Source organism: Schistocerca piceifrons, chromosome 11 (genome assembly GCF_021461385.2).
Source record: "Schistocerca piceifrons isolate TAMUIC-IGC-003096 chromosome 11, iqSchPice1.1, whole genome shotgun sequence".
NCBI lineage: Eukaryota > Metazoa > Arthropoda > Insecta > Orthoptera > Acrididae > Schistocerca > Schistocerca piceifrons.
The window spans coordinates 154,813,485-154,827,440 of NC_060148.1; the positions used below are offsets into that span (position 1 = coordinate 154,813,485).

General features: G+C 41.3%; 1 protein-coding gene across 1 annotated transcript in view; it reads left to right on the forward strand.

Moving 5' to 3' along the window:
• The first annotated feature begins 259 nt into the window (after positions 1-259).
• LOC124719845 overlaps positions 260-13,956 on the forward strand; it is a 90,760-nt gene continuing 77,063 nt past the window's right edge. The window contains exon 1 of the mRNA XM_047245031.1: positions 260-312. The gene's annotated coding sequence lies outside the window, so the exon portion shown is untranslated. The remainder of the gene's footprint in view (positions 313-13,956) is intronic.

Consider the following 13,956-nt stretch of genomic DNA (forward strand, 5'->3'; position numbering starts at 1 on the left):
TATTTTATGATTGTTCTCACTCTTCATGACCTGCAAAATGTGAATGAGTTTATATCACTGAACACACTTTTCCTCAGCCACTTTGAATTTGTTTCCTGTGTAATCACCAGTTTACTGCACGCAATATATGAGTGAAAATACTGCTTTTGAGCTATACCTCATGGTAAAAACGGAAACTGAGTGGGCCAAAAACTTTTCTTATCTGATTGCTTTTTCTTTTCAGACTGTAGAACTGAAGCGATGGACCAGGAGCCAACTAAGTGGATAAAAAAAGATGAAACTCATGAAGTACAAACTGAGTTACACTTCATAGTAAGTGGCTTACTTGTATTTCTTAACAGGGTTTCATTAATTTGTGTGTGCAGTGTGATGCGTGAATACATACAATTGATGTCATATAGCTGGAAACATGAATAATTCGGTTTACTAAACTGATGAACTTACTGTCTTAAACATGACATTTTGCACAGTGCATTGAAATAAGCCTTGTATTAAACCTCACATAGAATTGGGCAAGAGTTTCAATTTAATGTTTAGTAAACATGGAAAACTTTTTTAATGCACAACCCAATTATACTGATAAACTGGTTGCCATAAAGTGGGTGTATTCTGCTCTGATACACCTCTTTTGAATGACAAAATTTTGAAGTGACATTCGGATGGTCACTGATCTGAGAAGTACATTTTATTTACTTTGAATATGTGAACCCTATGTAAGTAGAACTCTCAGCAGTAAAGTTAAATTTCTGACAAATATCACATGGAAGCATAAATTGTTACACAGCAGAATGAATTTGTATGTTGGCAGCAAAGTTTTGATGAAGCCATGGGGCTACACATCAAATATTGACAGGTTTGTTCATAACCACTTTCTGAATTTGCTGCACATTGTTATGCATATTGTTTGTGAAACTGCCACAATGTTACAGTTACTGATGTAAATAATCTTACATATACGTGTCACTTGAAATCTGATGTAGTGCAACCGGTTGTAGGGTATTCACCTATCAGCAGCAAACAAATTCACTTGGTGCCACTAGTATTTTTATCCTGCAAATGAGAATTGAGCACACTGACACAATCACGCAAACTACTTGTGAACTATCTGTGCTGAAAAAATCTGTTTCAACATCCATCTTGAGTGCAACTGCAGAAGTACTGGGATAGCATTAATGCAGCATTTGCATTTGAATATATGTGAGTACTTCATTATAGATTATACAGACTATGTGAACAGCTTGCAATTCATTTGACAAGCATTATCACAACAGTAATCCTAAACAATCACTGTAAGGAAATGATAGGAAAATATATATACTAAATTTTATTAAATACAGTAAAAGAGCGGTTAGACCCGACACAGTTCAGGCTTTGGCTTTGACCCCTGATGTAATGATGGTTTGGCATTCAGGATGATATGTATGCACAACACACATCATGTAAATGAAAAGCAGTTTGAAGATCCATTGACTTTGGACCTAAACTGGAGAACTATTCAAAGGCTACAAGGTTAAAATGTGGTTCTAGACCCACTCCCCCCCCCCCCCCCCCCCTTGTAACATTAGTTGTAGTGGCAGTCTGATTCATAGTGCATCTCAAGGCTTAGCCTATGTTCAAAAGTGGCAGTGTGGCTGTGAGCTGACAAAGTCTAGAAATGTGAAAGCCAAGTAAAGGATATGGCAACAAATTGATCAGTAGCACAGCCTAATGTTAACCAAAACATCCAAATGGTGCCCATAACGTAACTTTTTACGTACAAGAAGTCTTCTCATACTCTGTGTGCTGTGTTAGTTGATGAACTGAACTTCCCTATGACCTTAACATTTTATCAGTTGAAAGCCACCTTCTTTGCCAAATTAATTAAATGTTAATTTTTAATTGGTGTATATTTTGGGCATGAGCACATGCTGGAAACTAATGACACAAAATTTCTATTCGGAAATTATTGAAGCATTTTAACTAAAACAAAATTAATATTTAACATATTTATTCTTCGTGTTTGTATATTTATTTCAAACATAGTCACCGTGGCACTGAACACCTTTCTCCCAGTGAGACACCAGGTTGTTGGTGTCGTCACTGTAGAATGCTTGATTTCGTTGGCAGACCCACAGCCTCACCTACGCTCGCACTAATTCATCACTATCAAAGTTGAGTCCCTGAAAGTGTTCTTTAAGTTTTGCAAACAGTTGAAAATTCATTGGCTCAAACCTGGTCAGTATTGAGGCTGATCAATAATAATGAATCAAAGGCGTCAGACTGTTGCCGGTGCAAAAAAAAAGTTGTGTATGGTCTGGCATTGTCATGCTGAAGGAGAGGGTGTTCCACATGTGGATGAACTATTTGAATTGATGCTCTGTTGTCTGACGGTTTTCTCACGTGCTGACACAGTTAAATCTCTCTCTCTCTCTCTCTCTCTCTCTCTCTATCTCTCTCTATCTCTCTCTCTCTCTCTCTCTCTCTCTCTCTCTCTCTCTATCTCTCTCTATCTCTCTCTCTCTCTCTCTCTCTCTCTCTCTCTCTCTCTCTCTCACACACACACACACACACACACACACACACACACACACACACACACACACACACACATCCCCTGCAGTTCAGAACTGTTCATCAGGAGGGTGCTGCATACTGTGTCAGCAAAGTGGTAACATCACCAGTGTCATATGCATGACAACTGATATTAAGAACAGAATCAAAATTTTGGAGGCATTATTTTCTGGCACACTCTTGTAATAAATTGATGCATTTTACAATTGCCTCAAATGTTGCAGAATGGTTCCCTTGGCATTGCCCAGCATCCACTTGGAAGTCATAATACTAAATCCATATACACAGCAGCCAAAGCATTATGAACACTGATCTACTATCAGTATAAACTCATCCAGGCAATAGCATCTCACCTTGTCTTCTCGTCAGACACACACACGTTGCATGGAGTATCAGTGAGCATCTTGTCTTGTTGTAAAATAGGAAATGCGCACAATCTGAGTTTGACCAAGAGCAGATTTTGATGGCCTGAAGGCTTGGTATGAGCGTTTTGGAAGCTGCACAGCTTGCCAGGTGTTGAAGTAGTACTGTGGCAGTTGTCTTCAACACATGGTAAAACAAAGGTGAGACCATGGCCAGACATTATGGGGTTGGGCAAGTACTCCTCATCACAGACGGTAGACATCATAGGCTGGGCAGACTGGTAAAACAAGACAGGCAACAAACTGTGGTGTAACTAACATCAGACATTAATGCTGGGCAGAGTACAGTTGTGTCTGAATGCACAATGCTCCAAACACTCCTAATGATGAGTCTGTGCCGCTGATGACCCACGCCATGACATCGACAACAACTGAAATAGGTATGTAACTATTGGCGCTGGATGTTGGCACAATGGCCGAGCACTGCATGGTCTGATGAATCCTGATACCTTCATCGTGCCTTTGGGAGGGTTCATTTCCGTCACCCACAAGGGGAACAGCCTCTTGACTCCTGTACTGTTGGGGCCTCCATTATACTCTGGGAAACAACCACGTGGGCACCCATGGGTCCAGTGGAGCTCGTGTGAGGCACCGTGTCACAAAAGAAGTATTGTAAACTGGTTGCAAAGCACATCCACTCCTTCTGTTGTTGTTGTGCTCTTCAGTGGGAAGACTGGATTGATGCAGCTCTCCATGCTACTCTATCCTGTGCAAGCTTCTTCATCCCCGAGTAACTACTGCAACCCACATCCTCCTGAATCTGTTTAGTGTATTCATGTCTTGTTCTCCCTCTGATTTTCACCCTCCACCCTTCCCTCCAATACTAAATCGATGATCCCTTGATGGCTCAGAACCTGTCCTACCAACCAGTCCCTTCTTCTATAGGGTGGCACACAAAATGTGCTACCATTTGGTTTTTGAATATAAACTTTATTGTCAATACAATCTGAAAGGAACATACACTATAATGAAGAGCCGTCCATGGAGGTTTGTTCTAACTCAGTACATGCTCAATGTGCCCATCATTTCGTTTCCTAACTTTCTTCAAAGGAACGCTGAAGTTAGTGAGTACCCTACAGCCCATGTCTTCCCTAATTTCACTGAAAGCTTAAAGAATAAGTCTTCTGAGCTCCATTAAATCACGTGGACGTTTCAGGAAATTTTTTTCCTTTAGGTACCTCCAAAGAAAAGAGTCACATGGATTGAGGTCTGGACTATTGGGGGGCCAATTTTGTCCATCATTGAAGCAACCTGGAAACCTGAGTGAAATGATCCGCATGTCGAAATGCTCGTGTAAAAACTCCAACACAGTGTTTGCAGTATGTGGCCTTGCTCCATCTTGCATGAATCACTGTGTGTTGAAGGGCAAGGCAGTAGCAAGAAGCTGTGGAATGAATCTATTGCGAAGCATGCTCAAATAATGTTCGCTGTTCAGTTTCTTCAAAGAAAAAGGGTCCAGTAAGTCCGTGACTGGAAATTGCTGCCCACGCTGTAATCCTCGGAGCATATTGTCGTTCATGAAGCACTTGTGGGTTATCAGTGGCCCAAAAGTGTACATTTTGTTTGTTAACCGCACCATCTAAATGAAAATGTGCCTCATCTGAAAAGCGAACGTTGTTGAGTGATTCTTCTCTATCCTCCACCCACTGAGCAAACAGTAGTCTCTGCTGCTTGTGTTCTTCAGTGAGCTTCTGTGCACAGGTCATCTTGTATGGGTACATGTGGAGGCCACTTTTAAGAATGCATTGAATGGAGTGACTGGATATTCCCAGTTGCACTGCTGCCTTTCTACACAATTTCCCGGGACTTCTCTGTACAGCAACTCGTACTGCTTAAATATTTTCCGGCGAACAAACAGGCTTAGGCCGAGGTCGCTTCGGATCCAATACTGTTCCTTCCTGTACAAATTTATCGTACAACCTGTGAATGGTCTTCTTGCAAGGGACCCATCGTGTGTTAAACTGTTGTCGAAAACACCTCTGAGTCACAACAAGGCTTTTCGTTTCTTGAAAAAGTAACACAATTGCCGATCGTCGCTGTGTTGTCAGTCTTCCATTGTCAGCCATTGCTGGATACTAGTCTCCTAGTGACAGTATCGTGAATTACATGTCATTTTGTAACTCATTTGTTTTTCCAAGCTCTGCTGGTACTGCTGTAGAGATCCCACCGGAGTATCTAATGTGTGGTGTAAATTGTAAAAGAAACAATTGGTAACACATTTTGTACGCCACCCTATAGTTAAGTTGTGCCACAAATTCCTCTTCTCCCCAATTGTATTCAGTATCTTCTCATTAGTCACACAATCTACCCATCTAATCTTCAGCATTCTTCTGTAGCACCAAATTTCGAAAGCTTCTGTTCTCTTCTTGTCTAAACTATTTATCGTCCATGCTTCACTTCCATACATGGATACACTCAATGCAAATACTTTCTGAAAAGACTTCCTGACACTTAAATGTATGCTCAATGTGAACAAATTTCTCTTCTTCCGAAATGCTGTCCTTGGCACTGCCAGACTACATTTTATATTCTGTCTACTTCAACCTTCGTCAATTATTTTACTCCCCAAATAGCAAAACTTATCTATTACCTTAATTGTCTTATTTCATAATGTAATTCTGTCATCATCACCCAATTTAATTCGACTACATTCCATTATCCTCGTTTTGCTTTTGTTGATGTTCGTCTTGTATCCCTCTTTGAATGCGCTGTCCATTCTGTTCAACTGATCTTCCAGGCCCTTTACTGTCTCTGACAGAATTACAATGTCATTGGCTAACCTCAAAGTTTTTATTTCTCCTCCCTGGATTTTAACTCCTACTCAAAATTTTTCATTTGTTCCCTATATTGCTTGCTCAATATGCAGACTGAGCGACACCAGGGATAGGCTAAAACCCTGTCTCACTCCCTTCCCAACCACTGCTTCCCTTTCGCTCCTCCATTTTTATAACTGCCATCTGGTTTCTGTACAAATTGCAAATAGCCTTTCACTCTCTGCATTTGACGACTGCCACCTTCAGAATTGAAAGAGAGTATGCCAGTCAACATTGTCGAAAGCGTCTTTAAGTTTACAAATACTAGAAATGTAGGTTTGCCTTTCCTTCATCAATCATCTAAGATAAATCATAAGGTCGGTATTGCCTCACGTGGTCCAACGTTTCTACGGAATCGAAACTAATCTTCCCTGAGGTCAGCACCTACCAGTTTCTCCATTCGACTGTAAAGAATTCATGTTAGTATTCTACAGCCATGACTTATTAAACTGATAGATCGGTAATTTTCACGCCTGTCAACATTTGCTTTCTTTGGGATTGCAATTATTATATTCTTCTTGAAGTCTGGGGGTATTTTGCCTGTCTCATACATTTTTCTGACCAGATGGCAGAGTTTTTTCAAGGCTGGCTGTCCCAAAGCTATCAGTAGTTTTAATGGATGTTGTCTCCTCCCAGGGCCTTGTTTCAACTTATGTCTTTCAGCACTGTCAAATTCTTCACGCAGTATCGTATCTCCCATTTCATCCTCATCTACGTTCTCTTCCATTTTCAAAATATTGCCCGCAAGTGCATTGCTCTTGTATAGACCCTAATAGGTCTCTTCAGTATTCCAGTAGGCAGTGTCTGTCTTACCCCTGGTCATATATGCCTCTACATCCTTAAATTTGCCCTGTTACCATCCCTGCTGAGCCATTTTGCACTTCCTGTCGATCTCATTTTTGAGACGTTTGTATTCCTTTCAGCCTGCTTCATTTACTGCATTTTTATATTTTCACCATTCATCTATTAAATTCAGTATCTCCTCTGTTACCCAAGGATATCTACTAGCCTTGTCTTTTTACCTACTTGATCCTCTGCTACTTTCACTAGTAATCTCTCAAAGCTACCCTTCCTCTTCTGCTGTATCTCTTACCCATGTCCTTCGCAATGGTTCCCTAGTGCTTTCTGAAATACTCTACAATCTCTGACCCTTTCACTTTATCCAGATCCCATCTCTTACAATTCCTACCTTTTTGCAGTTCTTTCAGGTCTGGATAGATATCTGCCTATTACACATTACAACCTTCTCCAAATGTCGGCGGTATCTTTCAGTCAGCAGACAAGATTGGCCTGTATGCTTTTGTGCTGCATATGTCCCTTCATGCTTCCACTTCACTATCTCATCAGAAACAGTGGACGAAGGAATGTTCAGGAGTGTGGAAAGCTCGCATACACACATGTGACACCAATGAAACCCTCTCACCTGACCACATTCAAAGTCAATGAGCTCCGCGGAGCGCCCCATTTTGCTCTCTCATGATGTATAATGACTACTGAGGTCTCTGATATGGAGTAGGTGGCAGCACAATGCACCAAATATGAAAACGTAAGTTTTTGGGGGTGGCCTGATGCTTTTCAGCACATAGTGTATGATGAAGTTGTGCTCTGTGCAAACTTCTACCAGACGGCTTCCTCTTTCAGTCCTTACCCACATTCCATATTCACCTCCTACTTTTCCTTCTCTTCCTTTTCCTACTATTGAATTCCAATCCCCTATGTCTATTAAATTGTCATCTCCCTTCGTTATCTGAATAATTTCTTTTATCTCATCATACATTTCTTTAATCTCTTCATCATCTGGGGACCTAGTTGGCATATGAACTTGTACTACTGTGGTAAGTGTGGGCTTTGTGTCTATCTTGGCTACAATACTGCATTCACTATGCTGTTCATAGTAGCTTACCTGCAATCCTGTTTTTTATTCATTTTTAAACCTACTCCTCCATTACCCCTATATGATTTATAATCCTGTATTCATCTGACCAGAAGTCTTATTCCTCATGCCATCAAACTTAACCAATTCCCACCATATTTATCTTTACCCTATCTGTTTCCCTTTTTAAATTTTCTAACCTGCCTGCCTGATTAAAGGGTCTGACATTCCATGTTCCAATTTGTAGAACATAATTTTTCTGACTCCTGATAACGATGTCATCCTGGAGATCTGAATGGGGGACTATTTGACTTCCGGAATATTTTACCCAAGAGGACACCATCATCATTTAATGAACAGTAAAGTTGCATCCCCTCGTGAAAAATTACAGCTATAGTTTTTTCTTGCTTTCATTCGTTTACAGTACCGGTACAGGAAGGCTGTTTCGGTTAATGTTACAAGACCAGATCATCATTCATCCTGACTGTCGCCCCTGAAACTACTGAAAAGACTGCTGCCCCTCTTAAGGGACCACATGTTTGTCTGGCCCCATAACAGATACCCCTCAGTTGGGGTTGCACCTACAGAACGACTATCTGTACCGCTGAGGCACGCAAGCCTCGCTACCAGTGCCACGGTCCATGGTTCATGTTAGGTCCACTCCTTCGTGACGATCATGTTTCCCATTGAGTATACATTTAAGTGTCAGGAAGTCTTTTCTGAAAGTATTGAGTGTGGCATTTTTCATGAAAACAATGCACCATTTCACAAGGCCATGAGTGTGATAGAGTGGTTTCAGGAACACAGTGGTGAGTTCCAATTGATGTGTTGGCCACCCAACTCACGAGCCCTGAACCTGGTCGAACAGATCTGGGATGTGATTTAACATAACATCAGAGATCATCCCCCCTTCCAGAATTTACGGCAATGAGGTGGCCTGATTGTATAAATATGGTTCCAACTTCCTCCAGTGATCTATGAAGGCCTCATTGTTTCCGTGCCACTATGTCTCCCTACTGTTGTCTGTGCCAGAGGTGTACATACCAGCTTTTAGATGAGTGATGATAATCTTGGCCTGATCAGCCTATGACAGTTACCATTATTGAAAGAAGATTGTTTTATTGTAATGATTGTGATGGTATAATGATACTGCCACATAAAGTTCGGCTAAACAGTACATGCTGCCCACGAGCCCTGCATGGTTCACCCTCCAGTCCAGCTTCAAGACACCGACTGCCCGTGAGATCCACTGCTGTTCCTCTACACCCATTGTTGCTCCACAATGCCCACTGGTGCCACGAGCTCTGAGCTGTGAGAAGTGACATCTGCCAGGCACATGGGGCTCGAATTCGAAGAGGGAGCCCACCGTGGTTCAGCCTCCTCCACCAAACCAAAATCCCCCTTCCCCACCATTAAGGAGCCCTTTACATATGCCTCTCCTTGATATGAATAATGTGCATGTGTGAGGCTTTACTCATCTATAAATTCAGAACCAGGAGGTTTGCTGAGCTGACCACCCTGACAATCTAACAGGGTCCCAACAACTGAGGAGCTATCTTGCTATCGAACCCTGACCACCCCTTTTCAGCAATATTAGGGTTTCGGACTAACACTGTGTCCCCAGCTTTTCCAATGTTCTTGAAGCAAATCATTGATTGCCTACAGGTTGACAAGAGGAAAATTGACTGGATGTGCTAACATAAGGGATACTGGAGCAGCCTCCAGGGACTTGGGTTGTGCAGTGTTAAAGATAAAATTGAGCCACATTGTCTGAGCCTTGTTGTGAAAGGTAAGCACAGCCTTCAACTTGCAGTTCACCTGGTCAGCAAAGTATGCTGGTAAAAGGATTTGTGGTCACATCTTTAATTCCATTGTCAAAGCAGAACCTCACAAACAGCTGGGAAACAGAAGCTATCAAGCATCCTCGGTGGCCTGGAAACAGAAAAAATTCATAACAAATGCTGGCCAGCTGCCAGGATGGTCATTTCTCTGCTCGGAATGTGTCAAAAAAACGAGAAAAGTCATCCATGATAACTAGTAGGTGCCTAACACACACACACTTGATGAAGTGGACCTATATAATCCATACAAAGTTAATCCATCAGGCATTCCTAACAGGTAGACTCTAAAAGCCACTTGAGGGAATTCAAGTTGGGCTCAGCTCCCTTACGGCTCTCACACTCCTCCACCAACCTCTGGACAGCCTTATTCAGGGAGGACCAGGTGACATGTTGAGTGATCTTGACCCCACCAACCTCCAGGCTTGCTTATACAGGGAGGACCAGGTGATGTGTCGTCTGATCTTGACAACAGTTTTATAAATGCCTAAGAGGGTATTATGGAAATAATGAGCCAAAACCTAACTAAGAGCTTGATTGTCAGTCTCTAAACAAAATTCCTTGTGTTCAAAATAAAATCTGAATTTCTTAAGGGCAAGCAGAACCGCCAAGGCTTCCCATTTATACATAGAATATTTCATCTCCACAGGTGAAAGTTCCCAAGGTGCATTGCTATAGGACATCAACATGCAACGCCTCCCCTGCCATTCTGTTCCTCCAGAAGAATTAGGTGTCCATCTGCAAGAAGAACACGAGCTCAAAATTGGGTATGGCTAATACTAGTGGGTTACTAAGTACCACCCTAATGGCTTCAGAAGATTCTGGATGACTTTCATCCCATATGAAATTTCTTAAATCGTTAAGGCACCCCACTAATTTAATAAAATTCGGCACAGACTTTCGAAAAAAAATTGTCATGCCTATGAACTGTGCCACAGCTTTCTTATTTCTAGGAGCTGGAAATTTTCGCAAATCACTAGTATGCTCCTGGTCAATTTCAATCCAATCAGTGAAACTAAGATGTCCCAAGGATGAAACCTATGTGCCAGTGTCATTTTAGATGGTTTTACAGTAAGTCCCACCTCCCTCTGGTAAACCAGAACTGCCTCAAGATGTTGCAGGTTTTCAGACAGACTAGAACTGTAAACAATCATGCCATCTAGGTAATTAGAGACACACTTGAATGTGAAATCACCAAAAACACAATCTAGAAGGCAAGACATAATGGTAACTCCCGTTGAAAAACCAAAGGACACCCTGTTAAAATTGTGGAGGTTCCAATCTGTACAGCAGGCAGTAATATACTTGGAATCCTCTTTTAACATGATCTGATAATATGCGAGATTGAGATCCAGGACAGCAAAATACTGAGCCTGACTGAACCAAGTAAAAGAAATATGCAGATTGGGAAGTGGCACAGATTCCAAAACTATGTTCTCATTAACTGCACAATTACCCACAACAGGATGAAACACCCCACTGCTGCCCATAGATACTGATAATATGGTAGAAGCATAGGCTGAAGTTGAGGGCCTGATGACGGCATTGAACAACACATTATTAATCAAAGTACATATACATATCATCCTTGATGGAGAAAACCTCTCTGGAATGTCATTTGTAAGGCAAATCTTGTACTGGATTTTATCGGTGATGTCCAATCTGTTAGTTAAGATCTGTGGTAACCGATCAAAAACTTCCAGTACCAGCATCACCTCTACTGGATGAAGGTGACTGAGCTGAAATGGCAAACATTGCGGTAACACACTATGAATTCCTGTGGCAACCTGACAGGAGCACAATGTGAATGTTTCAGCTGGGTTAAATTTAAAATAAACAACCCTGCATTGACAAACTAGCACAAACCCACTACCACTTACAAAAACACACTGCAAAATTAAGTTCACTGAAAGATTTTTAGTTACTATCCACTTCACAGACCAAGAAAATTTTCCAATACTCAGTCTTGCCAACCAGAGGCAACATGTGCCCAGTGAGAGCTCAACATTGGAAGGACGGATGCAAACAAGGCAGTTCACAGGTATGGTGGAACGTCAAATGCCACAGATAATCTAAATGAGAAACTTAACTACCAGAGTTGAGGAGGGCACACATTCGTTCCTGGTTAAGTTGTACCCAAAAATAAGGCAGGGGTTCCCGTACCTCGGACTTGGCACAGATCCAGCCCTTAGGCAGTAGAACACTACCGTGCCTCTTCCATTCTGTGTGATGTCGGCTGTTTGATTCTCCTTCCATGTCACCAGACATCGCCATACAAAATGCCACTCTTTGTTACACTGGAAACACATCCTACACTTTTTCCTTATGGGTGGTCCCCTTTTAAATTGCTTGGAATCTCAATCCCCATCCTGATAATGACACTTAAACCCCCATCACTGCTGGTCTGTGAAACTCGGACTTCAATAGCGGACACCAAAGCCTCTAATTCAGTAAAAGATGTGCATTTATTAGTGAAGGTAATCCAAGAACAGTCCTGTGGCTGCATTTTCTGTAATATATTATTGAGTATTTGTATCTCTGTGACATGCAATTCCAGGGATGGAATGGTCATATGCATTCATCTATGAACCTAGGAAAAAGTTCATGAGGAAACTGCAATAGCCAAAAATGTTTATGCCTGAGTAGCCTCTTAATACGAGGTGACAATTTCAGGCCAATAATTAATAACTCCCTTGATGTTGCACTTTCATGTAAAATTTGATTGAAAACATGGCTTAACACAGGGGGTACAGCGTCTGAATGACAACATTGTCAGTGATGGCCAAAGTGTCAGCATGAAACATAAATTTGACCATGATCCATATGATGGATTTTACCTGTCTTTAAATTCTACATTGAAAGTTCCATTATAGCTTGCAGCAGTAACATTATTTGGTATGGTAATTTCCCAAATGAATTCTCCTGAGGTCCTTAAAGGTGTACGTAGCATTCCTACTACTTCCAGCAGTTATATGTCAGTGGGAGAATCTTGTTCACCACCTATTGCTCCTAATTTGTCTAAATAAAGGCAGCTGTCCCTGTAACTGCAGAGCTAATGTACTCTGCTCAGAATAGAGATTACATTGTGCAATACCCCACATGTGATTATCCCAATGGATCAATTGTGCCTGAATTATATGTATTTGCTTATGATGGGGCTGACTACTTTCTAAACACACTACATTCTGACACAAGATTGTCATGGCCAGAGCTCAGGCAGCTAGTGCAACATATACCTCCACGGTGCAGTTGGTACTAATCACCAAGGGGTCGTCCACAAGTTGGGCACACCGCCCTTACATGGAAGCTGACAAACTTTTAATTCATAGATAAACTGTTGATTTTTCAATGAGGACAAACTGGGACAGTTGTGAGACCCCATGTTCCACAGTGGATACCTGCAAACACACACCTCGTGGTGAGTGACAGTTGACACCTTTCCCCGTTACTTCCAGAAAAATAACCATACTCTGTTACCAACCAAACGTCCAGCAGGAAAAGGGGAAATTAAGTGGAAGGACTGGATGGATTGGGGCTCACATGGGTCTCCATTGTTTATTAAAATGTTTTTATTTAAGAAAAATAACTAAAGTCAGATACATTAGCAGGATTACAAACACCACTCTGAACTTTCAAATTTAAGACATTACACACCTTAGTTTAGTGACAATTTAAATAAGGCAATAGTTAATGACTAAAGCTGTGTCTGACACCAGTTCTTAGATTTTAGATTCAAAATTTCCATCTTCACAAACCGCAAATGAGAAAATGCTTCAACAAATGAACAAATAATTATCTGGAAACAGATGGCACTTTAAGACAACACAGAAGCATAGCTCATCTCACAGGTTAAAACTGAATAGCTATACTGGAAGACAGAGCAATTTATAGCTGCCTCGGGACCCCTAGAAAAAGGAAATTCTTAAAATGCACCTCCAAGTGCATCTAGATAATTTAATAAAGTAAACAGGTGCACTGATTTCTAGAGCTACCTTCAGGCAGGCAGACAGAGCAAGTCTCTTGAAATCTTGCACCAGTGAGCAGTTAAGTAATTAACAAGAGAATGAGTGTGCACAGATCGATATAACTGGCTTCAGACACAGTGAAAATACTATTAAGGCATACTGAAGAAAATCCGTAAGTGATTCAGTATGTGAATGTGCATGCATAGCAGCTCAAGAACACCCTTTAAAAAGGAAAACGAGTAATTAGTAGTCAGAACCTACTTGTAGCAGTAAATAAATAACAGGTGAGAAAAGCTCACTTCGTGACAACTTTAAAATAACAAACACTTGAAGAATTAAATCTGGTAACCAGTAACTCGCCCTGAGACGGAATAAATTTCTTTCACTCTCCACCTCACAAATGGCCAGTGAACGAACACGAAAAACATTCAGAGCTCAGTAACAGGCTATGTTTTCACAAGTCTGGATGACATCTGAATGTGACGTGTGATTCAC